The sequence below is a fragment of the Ursus maritimus genome, unplaced genomic scaffold, assembly GCF_017311325.1.
Source record: "Ursus maritimus isolate PB19 unplaced genomic scaffold, ASM1731132v1 scaffold_26, whole genome shotgun sequence".
Taxonomy (NCBI): Eukaryota; Metazoa; Chordata; class Mammalia; order Carnivora; family Ursidae; genus Ursus; species Ursus maritimus.
The window spans coordinates 5,469,297-5,487,804 of record NW_024425119.1 but is presented as its reverse complement, the minus strand read 5'-3'; positions in this window follow the sequence as shown (position 1 = coordinate 5,487,804).

The window sequence follows — 18,508 nt, the reverse complement described above, 5'->3', positions numbered from 1 at the left end:
GAACATAGGGGTGCAGATATCTCTTCAAGATAGTGATTTCATTTCCTTCAGATAGATACCCAGAAGTGGAATTGCTGGATCATATCATAGTTCCATAAACTTTTTGAGAAACCTCCATACTGTTTTCCATAGTGGCTACCCAATTTACATTCCCACCAACACTGCACAAAAGTTTGCTTCTCTCTGTGGCCTCACCAATACTTATCTCTTGTCTTTTTTATAATAGCCATTCAAACAGGTCTGAGGTGATATCTCATTGTGGTTTCGATTTGAATTTCCCTGATAATTGGTGATATTGAGCAACTTTTCATATGCCTGTTGGCTATTTGTATGTCTTCTTGGGAAAAGTCCTATATAGTTCCTGTCCATATTTAATCAGGTTGCTTGTTTTCTTTTTTTTCTATTGAATTTTATGAGTTCTTCACATATTTTGGATATTAACCCCTTATCAGATACATGATTTGCAATATTTTCTCCCATTCTGCCGGTTGCCTTTCCATTTCATTGATGGTTTTCTTTGCTGTGCAGTTTTGTTTTGTTTGTTTGTTTGTTTTTAGCTTGATGTAGTTCCACTTCTTCATTTTTGCTTTTGTTGTCTTTCTTTTGGGGTTAAACCTCCCCCACAAAATCATTGCCAAGACCAATGCAAAGAAACTATGCTTTCTTCTAGAAGTTTTATGGTTTCAGGTGTCATGTTCAAGTCTTTAATCCATTTTGAGTGCAGTTTTGTGTATGGTGTAAGATAGTGGGTGACTTTCTTTTGCATGTGGTTATCCAGTTTTTCCAACACATGTATTGAAGGACTATCCTTACCCCATTGCCTATTTTTGGCTCTTTGCCATAAGTTAATTAACTATATAAGTGTGGTTTTATTTCTGTGTTCTCTTCTGTTCTATTGATCTATGTCTGTTTTTATGCCAATACCATACTATTTTGATTATTATAGCTTTGTAGTATAGTTTGAAATCAAGAAGCATGATGCTTCCAGCTTTGTTCTTTCTCAAGATGGCTTTTGCCATTCACAAAAATAGACAAGGCAAGAAACAACAATTGTTGGAGAGGATGTGGAGAAAGGGATCCCTCCTACATTGTTGGTGGGAATGCAAGTTGGTACAGCCACTCTGGAAAACAGTGTGGAGGTCCCTTAAAAGGTTAAAAATTGAGCTACCCTATGATCCAGCCATTGCACTACTGGGTGTTTACCCCAAAGATACAGACGTAGTGAAGAGAAGGGCCATATGCACCCCAATGTTCATAGCAGCAATGTCCACAATAGCTAAATCGTGGAAGGAGCCGAGATGCCCTTCAACAGATGACTGGATTAAGAAGTTGTGGTCCATATATACAATGGAATATTACTCAGCAATCAGAAAGAATGAGTTCTCAACATTTGCTACAACATGGACGGCACTGGAGGAGATAATGCTTAGTGAAATAAGTCAAGCAGAGAAAGACAACTATCATATGATTTCTCTCATCTATGGAACATAAGAACTAGAATGATCAGCAGGGGAAGAAAGGGATAAAGAAAGGGGGGGTAATCAGAAGGGGGAATGAAACATGAGAGACTATGGACTATGAGAAACAAACTGAGGGCTACAGAGGGGAGGGGGGTGAGGAAATGGGATAGACTGGTGATGGGTAGTAAGGAGGGCACGTATTGCATGGTGCACTGGGTGTTATACACAACTAATGAATCATCGAGCCTTGCATCGAAAACCGGGGATGTACTGTATGGTGACTAACATAATATAATAAAAAATCATTATTATAAAAAAAAAAAAGATGGCTTTTGCCATTCAGAGACTTGTAGTTCCACACAAATTTTAGGATTATTGTTTCTTTTTCTGTAAAAATTGACATTGGAATTTTGATAGGGATTGAATTGAATCTGTAAATTGCTTTGAGTAGTGTGGATATTTTATTTTTTTAAGCTTTTATTTACATTCCAGTTAGCACACGGTGTAATGTAAGTTTCAGGTGTAGAGTTTACTGATTCAACACTTCCATACAACACCCGGTGCTCATCATAAGTGCCTTCCTTAACCCCCATCACCCATTCAACCCATCCCCCCACCCACCTTCTCTCAGATAACCATCAGTTTGCTCTCTATATTTAAGAGTCTGTTTCTTGGCTTGCTTCTCTCTCTTTTTTTCCCTATGATTCTTTGTTTTGTTTCTTAAATTCCATACATGAGTGATATCATATGGTATTTGTCTTTAACTGACTTATTTCACTTAGCATAATACTCTCTAGCTCCATCTATGTTGTTGCAAATGGCAAGGTTTCATTCTTTTTATGGCTGAGTAATATTCCATTATGTATGTGTGTGTGTGTGTGTGTGTGTGTGTGTAGATAGATAGATCTATGTGTCTATTTTTGTGCCAGTATCATATATATATATGTGTATATATATATATATTTGTGCCAGTATCATATATATATATATATGTATATATATATATATATACACACACACACACACACACACACACACACATATACACACACATTTGGGTTCTTTCCATAATTTGGCTATTGTTGATTATGATTCTATAAACATCAGGGTGCATGTATCCCTTTGAATTGGTATTTTTTATTCTTTTTTTTAAGATTTATTTTTTATTTATTTGAGAGAGAGAGAGATCGTGAGTGAGGGAAGGAGCAGAGGGAGAGGGAGAGAGAGAATCCTCAAGCAGACTCCCTGCTGAATATGGAGCCTTATGTGGACTTAATCCCAGGACCCTGAGATCATGACCTGAGCCAAAAATCAAGAGTTGAATGCTTAGCCAACTGAACCACCCAGGTGTCCCAAATAGTTTTTGTATTCTTTGGATAAATACCTAGTAGTGCAATTGTTGGATCATAGTATAGGTCTATTTTTAACTTTTTGAGGATGCTCCATACTGTTTTCCACAGTGGCTGCACCAGTTTGCTTTCTCACCAACTGTGTAGGAGGGTTTCCCTTCCCTTCCCCACATTCTCACTAACACCTGTTGTTTCTTGTGTTTGGCCGTTCTGACAGCTGTAAGGTGATATCTCATTGTAGTTTTGATTTGTATTTCCCTGATGATGAATGATGGTGAGCATCTTTTCATATGTCTGTTGGCCTTATGGATGTCTTCTTGGAAAAATGTGTATTCATGTCCTCTGCCCATTTTTAAATTGGATTATTTGGTTTTTTGGGTGTTGTTTTGTAACTTCTTTGTAGATTTTGGATACTAACCCTCTCTCAGATATGTCATGTGCAAGTATCTTCTTCCATTCCACAGGTTGCCTCTTAGTTTTGTTAGTTCTTTGCTGTGCAAAAGCTTTTTTTTTTTTTTCGATTTTACTTATTTATCTGACAGAGAGAGAAAGAGAGAGAGCACAAGCAGGAGGAGTGGCAGGCAGAGGGAAAGGTAGAAGCGGGTTTCCCACCAAGAAGAGAGCCCAATGTGGGGCTCAATCCCAGGACCCTAGGACAATGACCCAAGCCGAAGGCAGATGTTTAACCAAGTGAGCCACCCAGGCACCCAAGAAGCTTTTTATTTTGATGAAGTCCCAATTGTTTATTTTTGCTTTTGTTTCCCTTGCCTCAGGAGACATATCTAGAAAGAAGTTGCTATGGCCTGTGTTCTCCTCTAGAATTTTAATGGTTTCCTGTCTCACATTTAGGTCTTTCATCCATTTTGAATTTATTTTTGTATATGGTATGAGAAAGTGGTCCCATTTCATTCTTTTGCATGTTGCTATCCAGTTTTCCCAATACCACTTGTTGAAGAGACTGTCTTTTTCCCATTGCATATTCTTGCCTCCTTTGTTGAAGATTAATTGACCATATAGTTGTGGGTTTATTTCTGGGTTTTCTATTCTGTTCTATTGATTTATGTGTCTATTTTTGTGCCAATATCATACTATTTCGATCACTACAACTTTGTAATATAACTTGAAGTCTGGAATTGTGATGCCTCCAGCTTTGCTCTTCTTTTTTCAAGGTTACTTTGGCTATTTGAGGTCTCTTCTATGCTTCCATATAAATTTTGGGATTGTTTGTTCTAGCTCTGTGAAAAATACTGTTGGTATTTTGATAGGGATTACATTAAATGTGTAGATTGTTTTTGGATAGTATAGACATTTTAACAATATTTGTCATTCCAATGACATGAGTATGAAATATCTTTCCACTTCTTTGTGTTGCCTTCAATTTCTTTTATCAGTGTTTTATAGTTGTCAGACTACAGGATACTTAGGAATAAACCTAACCAAAGATGGTAGTGTGGATATTTTAACAATATTAATTCTTTCAAACCAAAAGCATGAGAATATCTTTTCATTTATTTTTGTTCTCTTCAATTTCCTTCATCAGCATCTTATAGTTTTCAGTGTAGAGATCATTCACCTTTTCGGTTAGACTTATTCCTAGCTCTTTTATTCTTTTTGATGCAATTGTAAATGGGATTGTTTTCTTAATTTCTCTTTCTAATAGTTCACAGTTACTGTATAGAAACATAATGAATTGCAGGGAGATCATTAGGAGAAGGAAGGGGAAAATGAAGGAGGGGAAATCAGAGGGGGAAATGAGCCATGAGAGACTATGGACTCCGGGAAACAAACTGAGGGTTTTAGAGGGGAGGAGGGCGAGGGTATGGGCTAGCCCAGTGAAGGGTATTAAGGAAGGCACATATTGCATGGCGCATGGGGTGTTATATGCAAACAATGAACCATGGAACACTACATCAAAAGCTAATGATGTACTGTATGGTGACCAACATCTCATAATAAAAATAAAAAGAAATGCAACTGATTTTTGTATATTGATTTTGTATCGTACAACTTTTTTGAATTTATTAGTTCTAACAGTTTTGTGTGTATATGTGTGGAGTCTTTAGGGTTTTCTATATGTAATACCATGTCATCTTCAAATGCAGACAGTTTTATTTCTTCCTTTCCAATTTGGATGTCTTTTATCTCTTTGTCTTGCCTAATTGCTCTGGCTAGGACTTCCAGTACTATGTTGAATGAAAGAGAATTGTGGGCATCTTTGTCTTGCTCCTGATCTTAGAGGAAAAGCTCACAGCTTTTCACCATTGAATATGATGTTAGCTGTGGCTTGTAATGTATGGCCTTTATTCTCTTGTGGGGCATTCCCTCTATACCCAGTTTGTTGTGAGTTTTTAATCACAAATAGATATTGAATTTTGTCAAATGCTTTTCTTTTTTGCATTTATAGAGATAATCACATAATTTTTATCCTTTATTTTGTTAATGTGGCATATAACATTGATTTTTAGATGTTAAATCATCCTTTTATCCCTGTAATAAATCCAACTTTATCATAACATATGGTCTTTTTAGTGTATTGTTGAATTTGGTTTGCTAATATTTTGTTTAAGATATTTGCATCTACTAATGAATCATGGAACTTTACATCAAAAACCAGGGATGTACTGTATGGTAACTAACATAATATAATTTAAAAAATATTATTATTTAAAAAATTAAATTTGATCATAAAAATAATAAATTTCAACATAAACATATTTGAAAAATAGAGAAAACACAATATAACTATGTAAACATTCAATTTTGTTTCTTTTCTCCATGCATATGTATACAAACTACAAATATTAGTAAAATTATTTTCATTATAAAAAAATAAGATATTTGTATCTATGTTCATCAAGAATGTTGTCTTATAATTTTCCTTTCTTGTCCTTGTCTGGTTTGGTATCAGGGTAATGCTGTCTTTGTAACATTAGTCTGGAAGTGTTCCCACCTCTTCCTCCCTGTTTTTTGGAAGAATTTGGGAAGGATTTGTGTTAATTCTTCTTGGAATATTTAGTGTAATTCAACAGTAAAGCCATCTAGTCCTGGATTTTTCTTTATTGGGAGATTTTTTTTTGTTACTTATTCAATGTCCTTACTAATAATTGGCTTGTTCAGCTTTTCCGTTTCTTCATGATTCAGTCTTTAGTACCTTGTATGTTTTTAGGAATGAATGTATCCATTTCTTCTAGGTTGTCCAATTGTTTGGCATATAATTTTTCTTGTGATCCTTTGTATTTTTTGTGGTATTAGTTGTAATGTCCTCTTTCATTTTTAATTTTATTTATTTGAGTCCTCTCTTTTTTTTTCCATAGGTCTAACTAAGGTTTTTTATTTGTTTGCTTATCTTTTTTAAAAGACTATCTTGGGGCACCTGGGTGGCTTAGTCAGTTGAGTATCTGACTCTTAATTTCAGCTCAGGTCTTGATTGCAGGGTCATAAGTTTGGACCCACATTGGGCTCCATGCTAGACATGGAGTCTACTGAAAAAAAAAAGATTGTATCTTAGTTTTATTGGCATTTTCTATTGTCTTTTTAGTATCTATCTCCTTTATTTCTGTTCTGATCTTTGTTAATGTCTTCCTTCTACTAACTTTGAGCTTAGTTTGTTCTTTTTTTAGTTCCTTGAGGTGAAAGCTAAGTTGCTTATCTTTTTGATTCTGTTTACTTGTCTATAAAGTACAGTTAATACCTTTTCTCTCTCAACTTCAGAGAATCAGACATAGAAGAGAAATGAGATATGAGAACACTTTACAAATTATTAAGTTACCAAAAAAGTAAGCTTAATTTGATTCTTAAGAACCAAGGCCATATCTGAATATGAGACTATTATTTCCTTTGAGGATATGTAGACAGAAGGAAGAATAAAATTATCCACTAAATATTTATTGAGTATCTGTTATGTGTCATACACTATTTTAAATACTAGAAAAATTACACAATGGTGAAAAGAACAAATATGATCCTATCCTCTGCCTAGTATGAGAGATATAATAAATCAAGAAGTAAATAAATATGTAATTATAAATTATGAGGATTCCTATGGGGAAATAATAAGAAGAATATAATTGATATGCAAATATGGGAAGGCTTTTAGGAGGAAATGACATTTAAGCTAAGACCTGTACAATTAATAGTAATTATCCAAACAAAGAATTGAGGAAGAGGTTTTCCCAAACTCAGGAAATAAAGCAAAACAAAGAACAAATCAATTTTTTTTAAAAAAATTCAGCAGGAAGTATGCAACTGAAGGGAGAAACTAAAGCCCCAGATTTCTTTTTTTTTATTATAATTTTTTATTATATTATGTTAGTCACCATATAGTACATCCCAAGTTTTTGATGTAAAGTTCCATGATTCATTACTTGCGTATAACACCCAGTGCACCATGCAATATGTGCCCTCCTTAATACCCATCACTGGCCTATCCCGATCCCCCACCCACCTCCCCTCTAAAGCCCTCAGTTTGTTTCCCAGAGTCCATAGTCTCTCATGGTTCATTCCCCCTTCTTTTTACCCCCCTTCCTTCTTCCCTTTCTTTTCCTACCAATCTTCCTACTTCTTATGTTCCATAAATGAGTGAAACCATATGATAATTGTCTTTCTCTGCTTGACTTAAGAAGCCCCAGATTTCTGACTAGAAGATGAAAAATAAGAGACACAGGGAAATCATAAAAAGTGAGAGCTTTAATACCCCATGAAGTTGTTTATGAAATCCTGGGCTTACTCTAGAGCTGTGTCAACATGGATCTGATCCTAAACATCATACTAAAAACTTTGATAATTGGATTATTAGGTAGACCACCACACAAATGCTAGACTGTTCACTGACCAGCACATATGCGAGAAAAATTCAAATAGCACCACCAAGACTTTGAAAATGGAACTTACATTGAAATCATGTTTCACAAAGTTTGTTTTGAATTTATGGCCGGAAAGAAACTGGATTGATTGCCAGCTAAGAGAAATATATCAACATTCTCCATAGGGTTTAAACAAGACCCATGATTTTATAACATAATATTTTAAATGTCCTGGATGCAATCTAAAAATATTTGTCATAGACAGGACAAGAAAAATCTCAACTCCCAAGAGATAACCAACAAATGCCAATTCTGAAATTACACAGATGTCAGGATTATATAACAAAGACTTTAAAAATAGCTATTATAAAAATGCTTTATGAACTAAGGACAAACTCTTGCAATGAATAAAAAGTAGAAATTCTTAGCAAAGAAATAGATATAAAGAATTTCATGAAAATTTAAGAGCTAAAAAATGACATCTCTAAAATTTAAAAAAAAGTTACTGGGTAGGATCAGAAATAGAATGGAGATGACAAAGAGAAGAGTCATTGAACTTGAAGATAACTCAATAGAAATTCTCCAGGCTATACAATAGAGAGAAAAAAAGATTGGAGAAAAAATGAGCTGAGCCCCAGGGATCTCTGGGAAATTACCAAAAAGTCTGGTATTCATGTCATTGGAGTCCCAAAAAGAGAATGAATGTAGTTTTGAAACAACATGTGAAGAAATATTAGCTGAAAACTTCCCAAATTTAGTGAATGATAGAAACATAAAGATTCAAGAAGTTCAGCAAATCCCAAACAGGATAAAATCAATGAAACTTACACCCAAACTCATCATAATCAAACTACTGAAAACTAAAGACAGAAAAAAGCCTTGAAAGCAACCAGAGAAAACCAATGCATTGCCTATAGAGAATGCTAATTTGAATGGCAGCAGATTTCTCATCATAAATTGTAGAGGCCAGGGGCGCCTGGGTGGCTCAGTCGTTAAGTCTGCCTTCAGCTTAGGTCATGATCCCAGCGTTCTGGGATGGAGCCCCACATCTGGCTCCCTGCTCAGAGGGAAGCCTGCTTCTCCCTCTCCCACTCCCCCTGCTTGTGTTCCCTCTCTCACTGCCTCTCTCTCTGTGTCAAATAAATAAATCGTAAAAAAAAGAAAGAAAGAAAGAAAGAAAGAAAGAAAGAAAGAAAGAAAGAAAGAAAGAGAAGAAATTGTAGAGGCCAGAAGGAAGTGGAAAAATATTTTTTAGGTGCTAAAAAGATTGTCAACCCAGAAATCTGTATCCAGTAAAAATATATTCAAGAATGAAGGTGAAGTGAAGAAAATTTTTAATGAAGGAAGACTAAGATAACTTCTTGTCAGCAGACCTGATTTGAAAGTATTGCTAAAGGAAATTCTTCAGACATTAGAAAAATGACCTCCAGGAAGAAATTTGGAATATCAAGAATGAAGGAAGAGCAATAGAAATGGTAAATGTCTGAGTAAATATAATAGACTATTTTTCTCTTGAGTTCTTTAAAGTACATCGGATAGCTGAAAGCAACAAACAAACAAAAAATTAAAACATTGTCTAATGAGGATTTCAATGTATGTAGATGGAACTACCTAACAACTATAAAATAAAGGGAGGGGTAAAGGGCTTAATATGCTGATCAGGTTTCTATATTTCACTGAAGTGGTAATATTAAGCCTAAGTGGACTATGAAAACAATCAAACAAATAAATAAACAAGTAAAAAAACTGAAACAAGAAATTTGTCTGATGCATTCAAGTAAATAAAAAGTCAAATTGTACCAAAGGGCTACCGGGTCGTGATTGCTCCTTCCTCATCTGAGAAAGATTCCAAATGGAAATTTTGCCTCATGGCCCAGCACTTTCCCATACCCCCATATGTAGACAAACACCAAATCCTTACTTCTTTCAAATCTCAAATATTTCTCTCCATTCTGTTGGGGTCTTCATAGACCAGGACATCATTTCTTTTTTTTCTTTTTTTTAATTTTTTTCTTTTTCTTTTCTTTTTTTAAATTTTTTATTGTGTTATGTTAGTCACCATACAGTACATCATTAGTTTTTGATGCAGTGTTCCATGATTCATTGTTTGCATGTAACACCCAGAGCTCCATGCAATACATGCCCTCCATAATACCCATCACCAGGCTAACCCACCACCCCACCCCTCCCCTCTAAAACTCTCAGTTTGTTTCCTGGAGTCCATAATCTCTCATGGTTTGTCTCCCCCTCTGATTTTCCCCCCTTCATTTTTCCCTTTCTTCTCCTAATGTCCTCTATGCTATTCCTTATGTTCCACAAATAAATGAAACCATATGATAATTGTCTTTCTCTGCTTGACTTATTTCACTTAGCATAATCTCCAGTTCCATCCATGTTGATGCAAATGTTGGGTAATCTTTTTTTTTTAAAGATTTATTTATTTATTTGAGAGCGAGAAAGAGAAGCAAGGGGAAGGGGGAGAGGGCGAGAATCTCAAGCAGACTCCCCACTAAATCCAGAGCCCAACAAGGGGCTTGAACTCATGACCCTGAGATCGAGACCTGAGCTGAAATCAAGAGTTGGACACTTAGGAGCACCTGGGTGACTCAGTTGGTTCAGCATCTTTGGCTTAGGTCATGATCTCAGAGTGCCAGGATCAAGCCCAGTGTCAAGCTCCCTCCTCAGCGGGCAGTCTGCTTCTCTGTCTCCTTCTGCTCCTACCCCTCCTCGTGCTACTTCCCCTCCTCATGCTCTCTCTCTCTCTCATTCACTCTCTCTCTCAAATAAATTTTTAAAATCTTCAAAAAAAAAAAAGAGTCAGACGCTTAACCGACTGAGCCACCCAGGTGCCCTTGGGGCATCATTTCTCATCTATGTACCATCCCCCCAAATGGTCTCCTAACCCCAGTTTTGCCTCCTACTTTTTTTCTTCATCCCCCCCCAATTGCCTAAAATTCAAATGTCATTATGTATTTCTGCTTATAAGATCAGTTGTTCCCTCAATGCTTTTACAATAGTGAGTTCTTCAGCCTGCTACAAGGCTTTTCATAGTATGCCTCCTGATCATCTCTCTACTCTCATTGTTTGCCACTCTAATTTCTCCCCCTAACTATATTCTCTAGACCAGCATAGTAAATATTTTAGGTTTTGAGGGCCATATGTTTCCTGTTGCAACTACTTAACTCTGCACTTGTAGTGCAAAAGCAGCCGTAGACAATATGCAAAAAAAAAAAATGGGTAGAATTATTTGCAAATAAAACCTTAATTACAAAAATAAGTGTCTGCCTGGATTTGGCCAATGGGCCATTATGTGGTGACCCCTGCTTTAGACAACTGAACTACCTTCAATGTGAACACGGCATTTTCTTTTATCTCTTGAGTACTGCACAATCTATTGTCTGTTTGGAATGTTTCTCTCCTTTGTCTGGCTGCTTTCAGTTCATTACCAGGTATCAACCTGGATGCCACTTCTTCAAACTCTTTCCTTAGACTCCTTGTCCCTCTATCTCCATTGTTGCACCTACCACACTAATGTATTTACCTACTGATGTATTTACCTGTTTACTTGTCTGTCTTCTCCCACTTATCTATAAGCTTCTGGAGGGCAGAAACTATGCCATGTCCACACTTTAATCCCTAGTGCCTAGAAGAGTACTTGGTACATATAAGCACTTGATAAAACTTTCAGTTTTTCCATTGAGTGAAGGGAAGGCCAATAGCCCTCTGGCTGACCCAGCCCCTGTCCTAAACCTTCAGGGCTGGGAATATACTGCCTAACTAGATGGTTGTATCTCCATGGAAGCTGTGATCTGTTTTGGGCAAGCCATCCCTTTCCTTTGGCCTGGCTTCTTCTTCCAGGGAAGTAGAGGTCCAAAATTAAGGACCAACCACTGTATCTCCTCTCAGGCAGCACCCATCCCATCTACCAGGCGTATGCCCAGTGCAGCCTTACCAGAGCTGTCTGACCCCACTTTCGGCAAGCATTCTCAGCCACTGATTTTAAAAATAAGCCCCGAGGGGGAAATTGCTACATCTCTTTCCAAAGGCTGTCGTAGATGCCAAAGGCGGTGGACAATGAACCATTTGTGGTTAAGGGTGGAGCAACCGCCATTCAGCCAGGCATCCTGGGGACTCTCCCTGCCTGTTCAATGTCCTCCCTTTCCAGCCCATCACCAATAAAGTGGGGAAAGGGCAACTTTCTCTGCCAAACCATCAGGTAATTAAGTACCAGAAGGATCAACCATGTGTCCTGTTCTCAACTAGTGCTAAATGTCAGGTAAAGACATGGACCCTTCCTGCAGGACCTTACAATCTATTTTTTAAAATAAGACAGGTATGTTTGAACCATTTAGAGGTTAGCAACATGCATTTATTTATTTACTCGTTCACTTTTTAAAGTACCAACTCAGTGCCAGGCACTGTGTGGGATGCTAAGTCACAGAGACAAAAAGTTCACTCAAGGATACTCTCAGTCTACTAAAATTTCCAGGAGGAATCTGTAATGTGAACGGAGTTTAGAGTTAAAGATATCAATAAAGGCTGAAGTTGTCAGAGAAAGTTCCATCAAGGAGGTGGAACTTGGTCTGATCTTGAGGGAAGTATGGCATACAGATTTACGAATGGAAAGAGAAAAGAATTTCGGAAGAGATGACATGGCCAGAGGTGAGGAGGAAAACCAAGTGTGGAGAGAGGGAAGGAGAGGTCAAGAGTGGGAAATAAGGCTAGAGAAAAAATGAAGGATTGTAGTGGAAGACCTTGAAGACTGGACATTTAACTCCGAGGGGGGAGATAATATCCTTCTTTTCTTTAATTGAATTGTGATTCACATACCATAAAACTCACCTTTCTACAGTGTAAAATTCAGTGTTTTTAGTATATTGACAAAGTTATGCAACGATCATCATGATCCAATTCCAGAACAGACAATATCCTTTTGAATATTTCTGAACAGAGAATTCATGGGTAAACCTGTATTTCAAGCAGAGTACCCCAGCTATATGAGCAGGAATGATTATGTGGGAAGAAACTGGATGTGGAAGCAAGCTAAGAGGTTCAGAGGCTTGGAGACCTGGACCAAAATAGGTCATAGTGCCACCTCCTGTCTATGATCTTCTCGCTTCAGCCATGATAGTGAGGTTTATGGCAGGATAATTCATTGAGATAATAATCTATGTCTTGCTCTTCTTGTATTTTCCCTCCCTTATTCCAAGAAGATAGCAGACATTTGTGTTTCTTAGCCTAAGCAGTTTTGGGACCTAGGCTAAAAGCAAGTTGCCTGTGGACAGCCACCCTTCCTGACTTCTGTTTTAGGAGTTCAGACTCAATATTGGGATTGTGTTGGGGGAGAAGAGAAAAGAGACCTTTGGGGGCAGTGGGAGCTGAAGATGAGAGAGCAAAGAGAGCAAAGCAGAGAGGGAGATTCCCCCAAAACTCTGAGGGGATTTCTGGTTCTGAGAGTAGGAGGAACTTCAGAGGGGATGAGAGCATGCTTGACCCCCAGGTCCCAGGCCCCAGGTCCCAGAGCTCCAAGGCTGCAAGCTTCAAAAACAACTCCTGTACCCAATTGTGGTACAGTGAGTATATCAATTCTGACAAAGTGGACTAAAGACTAGAAGAGCTCTCTCCTAAGTGTTCTATTCAACAAAAAACTCCTGGGATTTTGCCCTGTCCTGGGGGGTGGGGAGACCCAACAATAACAGAGACTGCATTAACTACCAGCTTGGCAGGTTCAGAGTCATACTTAAAGAAGTTGAAGCACTGGGGACTTTCTTGAGAGGTAGTACAACATAGGGGCTACTCCACCAGGTTCTAGGAACCAACTGTCTGGGATTGAGCCCATAAGATGGGCACAAAAGAAAAGCTATATAAGTGTTTGCTTACTATTACTAATTAATAAGAGGGAAACAAATAGGGGAGAGGAAGAGTGTTGCCCTATAAAGGAAAAGTATTGGGTGGAAATAAGGGTGGGAAAAATAGAGGGAATGAAGAATTTTAAAAGGCAGTATTAAGGAAGAAAGACTTAAGGTATAACCATTTAGACATAAAGAAGAAAGGAGAGTGAAATTAAAACAGATGAAGATAAATAAGGATAAAGAAGTAGATGAATTGATAGATATGAAATTAAAAGAGATTGAGAAATAAATGCATTACATAATGCAATAATAAGAACATCACAAAGTTAGAACAATGGTGGCAAAGAGTAACTGATAAAATTATATAATTGAGAAAGAGCTAGGAAGATCGGTAGGAGAAGAAAGGGATAAAGAAAGGGGGGGTAATCAGAAGGGGGAATGAAGCATGAGAGACTATGGACTCTAAGAAACAAACTGAGGGCTTCAGAGGGGAGGGGAGTGGGGGAATGGGATAGGCAGGTGATGGGTATTAAGGAGGGCATGTATTGCATGGTGCAGTGGGTGTTATACGCAACTAATGAATCATCGAACTTTACATCAAAAACCAGGGATGTACTCTATGGTGACTAACATAATATAATTTTTAAAATATTATAATAAAAAAAGAAAGAGCAGCTAATATAGATAGACAATAAACTCAGAATGAAATATAGAAAATAGCATCAGATACGACATGGAAGAAAAGGGGGACATAAAGGAAAGATGCAAGGGAGGTGGTGAGAACTCAGTCACGATGGATTGAATGACTTCCAGTCTGTGAGACAGAGGGGACTACTGTCCCCCTGCCTAGCCCTGCCCCGCCAGTCCCCTCCCACACAGTGCTCAGCTCCATCTTCTCTGCCTTCCAGACCACGTTCCTCCAATTGAGAACTGCCTGTTCTCTGTTCTTTACAGTTCAGAAATTATTTTCTGTCTGCTTTTCTAACTGCTTTGTGTATGCAATTCTTGTGTCCATTCCAAAAGACTGTGTCTACCACTCTCTCCAGTTTTGTGTTATCTCACCCAGTACGAAGAGGAGAGGAAAATGTGTGGAAGGTGAGTCCTGGTATAGAAATGGGAATAGTAAGGGGCACTCCAGTCTCCAACTACTCGTATGACCACCCTGTAGGACATTACCAATCACCCCTGGAAGGTTCATCTTTAAAAACAACCTGGAGGGAAATGTCCAGCTTGCCCTAGCATAATAAAAATTTATGCAGTATGTGATGATCCCTTCCCCTCATGCTTCTCAAGAGTCCAGACATCTGTAACTCAGCATTTTCCTATAAATAATCGGTCTCCCTACAAAACTGTGATCTCCCAGAGGGCAGAGACTATATGGGAAAAGCTTCAGAAATGTTACAGAATGAGCAAGAGCTTATATTCTGTATCTACCACTTCCAAGCATCTGAAAATTTCTACCACATTGTAGTTTATGTGCTTGGTCCTAAGGACAGAAACTATATCATCAGCGGAAGGGGAATTTTGGCACGAGAAAAGAGACCTAGGAAGCTCTGTTTACACAGGTCCTGAATATAGGACCAGGGCTTGTTAGGATCCAGAGAGAGTTCTGGTCATTTTGGCCAAATGAAACTCCCCCAGACTGACCTAAACCCGTTCCTTTCCTCCTAGACAAGAGGAAGGAAAAGTCCCATTCGTAACCACGGAGAAATAAAAGTCTTCCTCAGTGATTATATACAATTTACAGCAGAGTGTTTCATTTAGTGTCCAGGAGCCTGTAATAGCTGGAATTGCCCTTGTTCCTCTTCCTCCTTGAAGGGCCAGAGCTGAGAAGTGCTCTGTGATTATGGGTCAGGGTATGGCATCTCTATGCCAAACTTGCTCAGCCTGGTTTGGTGTTGTGTGCATGTGCGCGTGCATGCCTCTCTGTGTGTGTGTGTGTGTGTGTGTGTGTGTGTGTGTGTGTGTGTGTGTGTGTCTGCTTCCAGAACAAAATTTTCCCACCTCTCTGCATGGTTTTTCAATTCATAAATGATGAGTTAAAATGTTTTTGCCATTTCACCCATCCTTACTGGAAGGGAGGGAGGCAGCAAGGATGGGAGGAAATTAGAATCATTCCCCCTACCCCAAAACTTCACAGTGGATTGAGAACTCCAGTATCAACAAAGCACAAAAACTGAAGTGAGCTGGGCTGAAATGTACTGATGTTTACAGTACAGGTGATGAGAACCTGAGAGTAACAGAGTTCCTAGATTGTGAAGGTGAATGCTGCCTCGTGAAGATAGTTTATGACTGGTTCTCTCCCAATGTTTTGCAACACAGAAGCCCTGGGGAGAGTGGTATGCAATAAAATATTAGAAACCTTAAGTCTGGGTTGAAAACTTTTTCTGTAAAGGACCAAATAGTAAATATTTTAGGCTTTGTAGGCTATACAGTTTTTGTTACAACTTCTCAGCTCTGTAGTGAAAAAGCCGACATAGACAATATGTAAACAAATTAACATGGGAATGTTCCAATAAAACTTTATTTACAGGGGCACCAGGTGGCTCGGTTGGTTGAGGGACCAACTCCTGGTTTTGGCTCAGGTCATGATCTTGTGGTCATGAGACCAAGACGCAGTTGGACGCTGTGCAGAGTCTGCTTTAGATTTTCTCTCCCTCTCCTGTTCATACTCTCGCTCTCACTTTCTAGCTCTCGATAAATAAATAAATAAATAAATAAATAAATAAATAAATAAAATCTTTTTTTAAAAAACCTTTATTTACAAAAAGAGCAGATGGTTAGAGTTGGCCAGTGGAAGGTGGTTTGCTAACCCTTGCACTGAGTGATTTAATAGTATGAGGACCTGGTTTTGAAAAATCTTGATACTTTTAGAGTAAACACTGAAAGACAGAAAGGATGAAGAAGGAAAGGAAGAAAAGGAAGAGGTGAAGAATGGGTAATAATTGTTTTTAGAATAAAAACAACTTGGAGCATCTGGACTTACAGGCTGGGTACAAAGGGAAGCACAATTCCAATTTGAGTCATTTGTGGGTGAAATTTTGGACATCTTTAAGTGGGGTTTTGAGTACTTGCAAGGAAAGCAGTTGTGACCAAGTACTGAGGACTAGAATCTGGGTTCTAACATGAGAGAACTATCTCCTGGTATTACTTATCTATTCCTATGTAGCAAATTAAGCCCAAACCTAGTGACTTAAAACAAAAATAAATATTTGTCATCTCTCATATTTCCTGTTGGTCAGAAAGTCAAGAATGGCTTGGCCAGCTGTTTTGGCTCATGGTTTTTCATAAAGTAAAGACAGGTCAGCCAAAACTGCCATTATCTGAAGGCTTGACTATAACTGAAGGACCTGGTTTACTCACATGCCTGACAAGTTGGTGTTGGCTGTTGGTAAAGGGCCTCAGTTCTTCACATGGGCCTCTCCACAGAGTTGCTTGAGTGTTCTCACAACATGGCACCTGGCTTCCTGCAGAGTAAGTAAACCAAGAGGCCAAGACAGAAGCTGCAATATTTGTATGACCTAGTATCTGAAGTCATACACCATCATACCTACCATACTTCACTGGGCACAGTGACCAGCCCTGATTCAGTGTTGGGGAAGGCTAGTGCTGGGTGCAAATACCAGGGGGCAGGGATCAACGGGGTCCAAACTAGAGGCTGACCACCTGCCACCTAATAACAGAGAGAGGTAAAAGATATGTCTATGGTCTCAGTCTAGGATCGGCATATTAACATGGCCTAGGAATTTGTGTTAGAATGCATCTGGCTAGAGAAAGAGAACAACTTGAAACACCCCACTTCAAGTTGCTTAAACAGTAAGATTGATTTCACTTATGAAAGAGTCTAGAACTGGGAGTTTTCAGGGTTAGTCAATTCTGTAGCTCAACAATATCAGGTTCTTGTTCAACCTTTCTGTGGTTTTCTTGGCTTTTCCTTCATGGTCACAAGATGGTTGCCACAGCCCACATTACATGTTTATACAGTTGCATGTGAAAGCAGAAAGTAAGGGATATCTATTGAGTAGCCAGCTAGCCCTGCTTGCCACAGAAACTGGTGTGACACCCTGAATTGAGTAATATGAACGGTGTACTTGTAACTTTCCTAGAACCACAGGATCTTAGAGATGACTAAGTCCAGTTCCCATGTAATACTTGCATCCTTTCTATTGGATCCAGGGAACATTGCCATATACCAAAATTTCCTCTCACTGTCGTAAAATAGCTTGGAGACCATAAATACATGACAGAGGCTTCTGGTCAAAGTGCAGGATTGTAAGAAATGTAAAAAGTTGAGGCCAAGCTATTTGGGGGACAATCCCTGAACCCCCCACTGGTATCAGGAACTTCGGAAGCCCTAGTGGAGTCTTTTATTAGGGACTGTCTCAGCATGTCCTGACCACCATGTAGATGAGTATCTTTCTTGCCCTTTAAATGAGTTTCGGAAGAGGCACATTCCCCTAAGTGACTTTTGCTTATAATGGTAAAACCCAAAATTGAATAACTAATACCCAGGGATAAAAGTCACCAGGAGAGAGACTTCCAATTCAGTACTAGCAAAAACCATTTTCAACAATTAGAATAGTCCAACGATGGATTTGCTAATGGGAATTCCTCAATAGGAGGAAAATTTACATAACATGACCACCAATTTTCCTCCTAACTCCAAAATCAATTTTTCTATATTTACTGCTAGGAATTTCTTACCAATGTCAAGACTAAACCTCTTTTGCTGAGCTTTCAATCTACTTCATGAAGCCATGGACTATCAGAGTTGGTATGATTTAAGAGACTGTGTATCCTTTTATTTCTTAAATATCTTGAGTGAGAGCTCCTATTCATTTATAATCAATATTTCATGACCTTCCTTCTTTTTTCTTTTTTTTAATTTAATTTTTTTGATGTAAAGTTCGATGATTCATTAGTTGCGTATAACAGCCAGTGCACCATGCAATACGTGCCCTCCTTACTACCCATCACCAGCATATCCCATTCCCCCACCCCCCTCCCCTCTGAAGCCCTTAGTTTGTTCTGAGAAACATGACCTT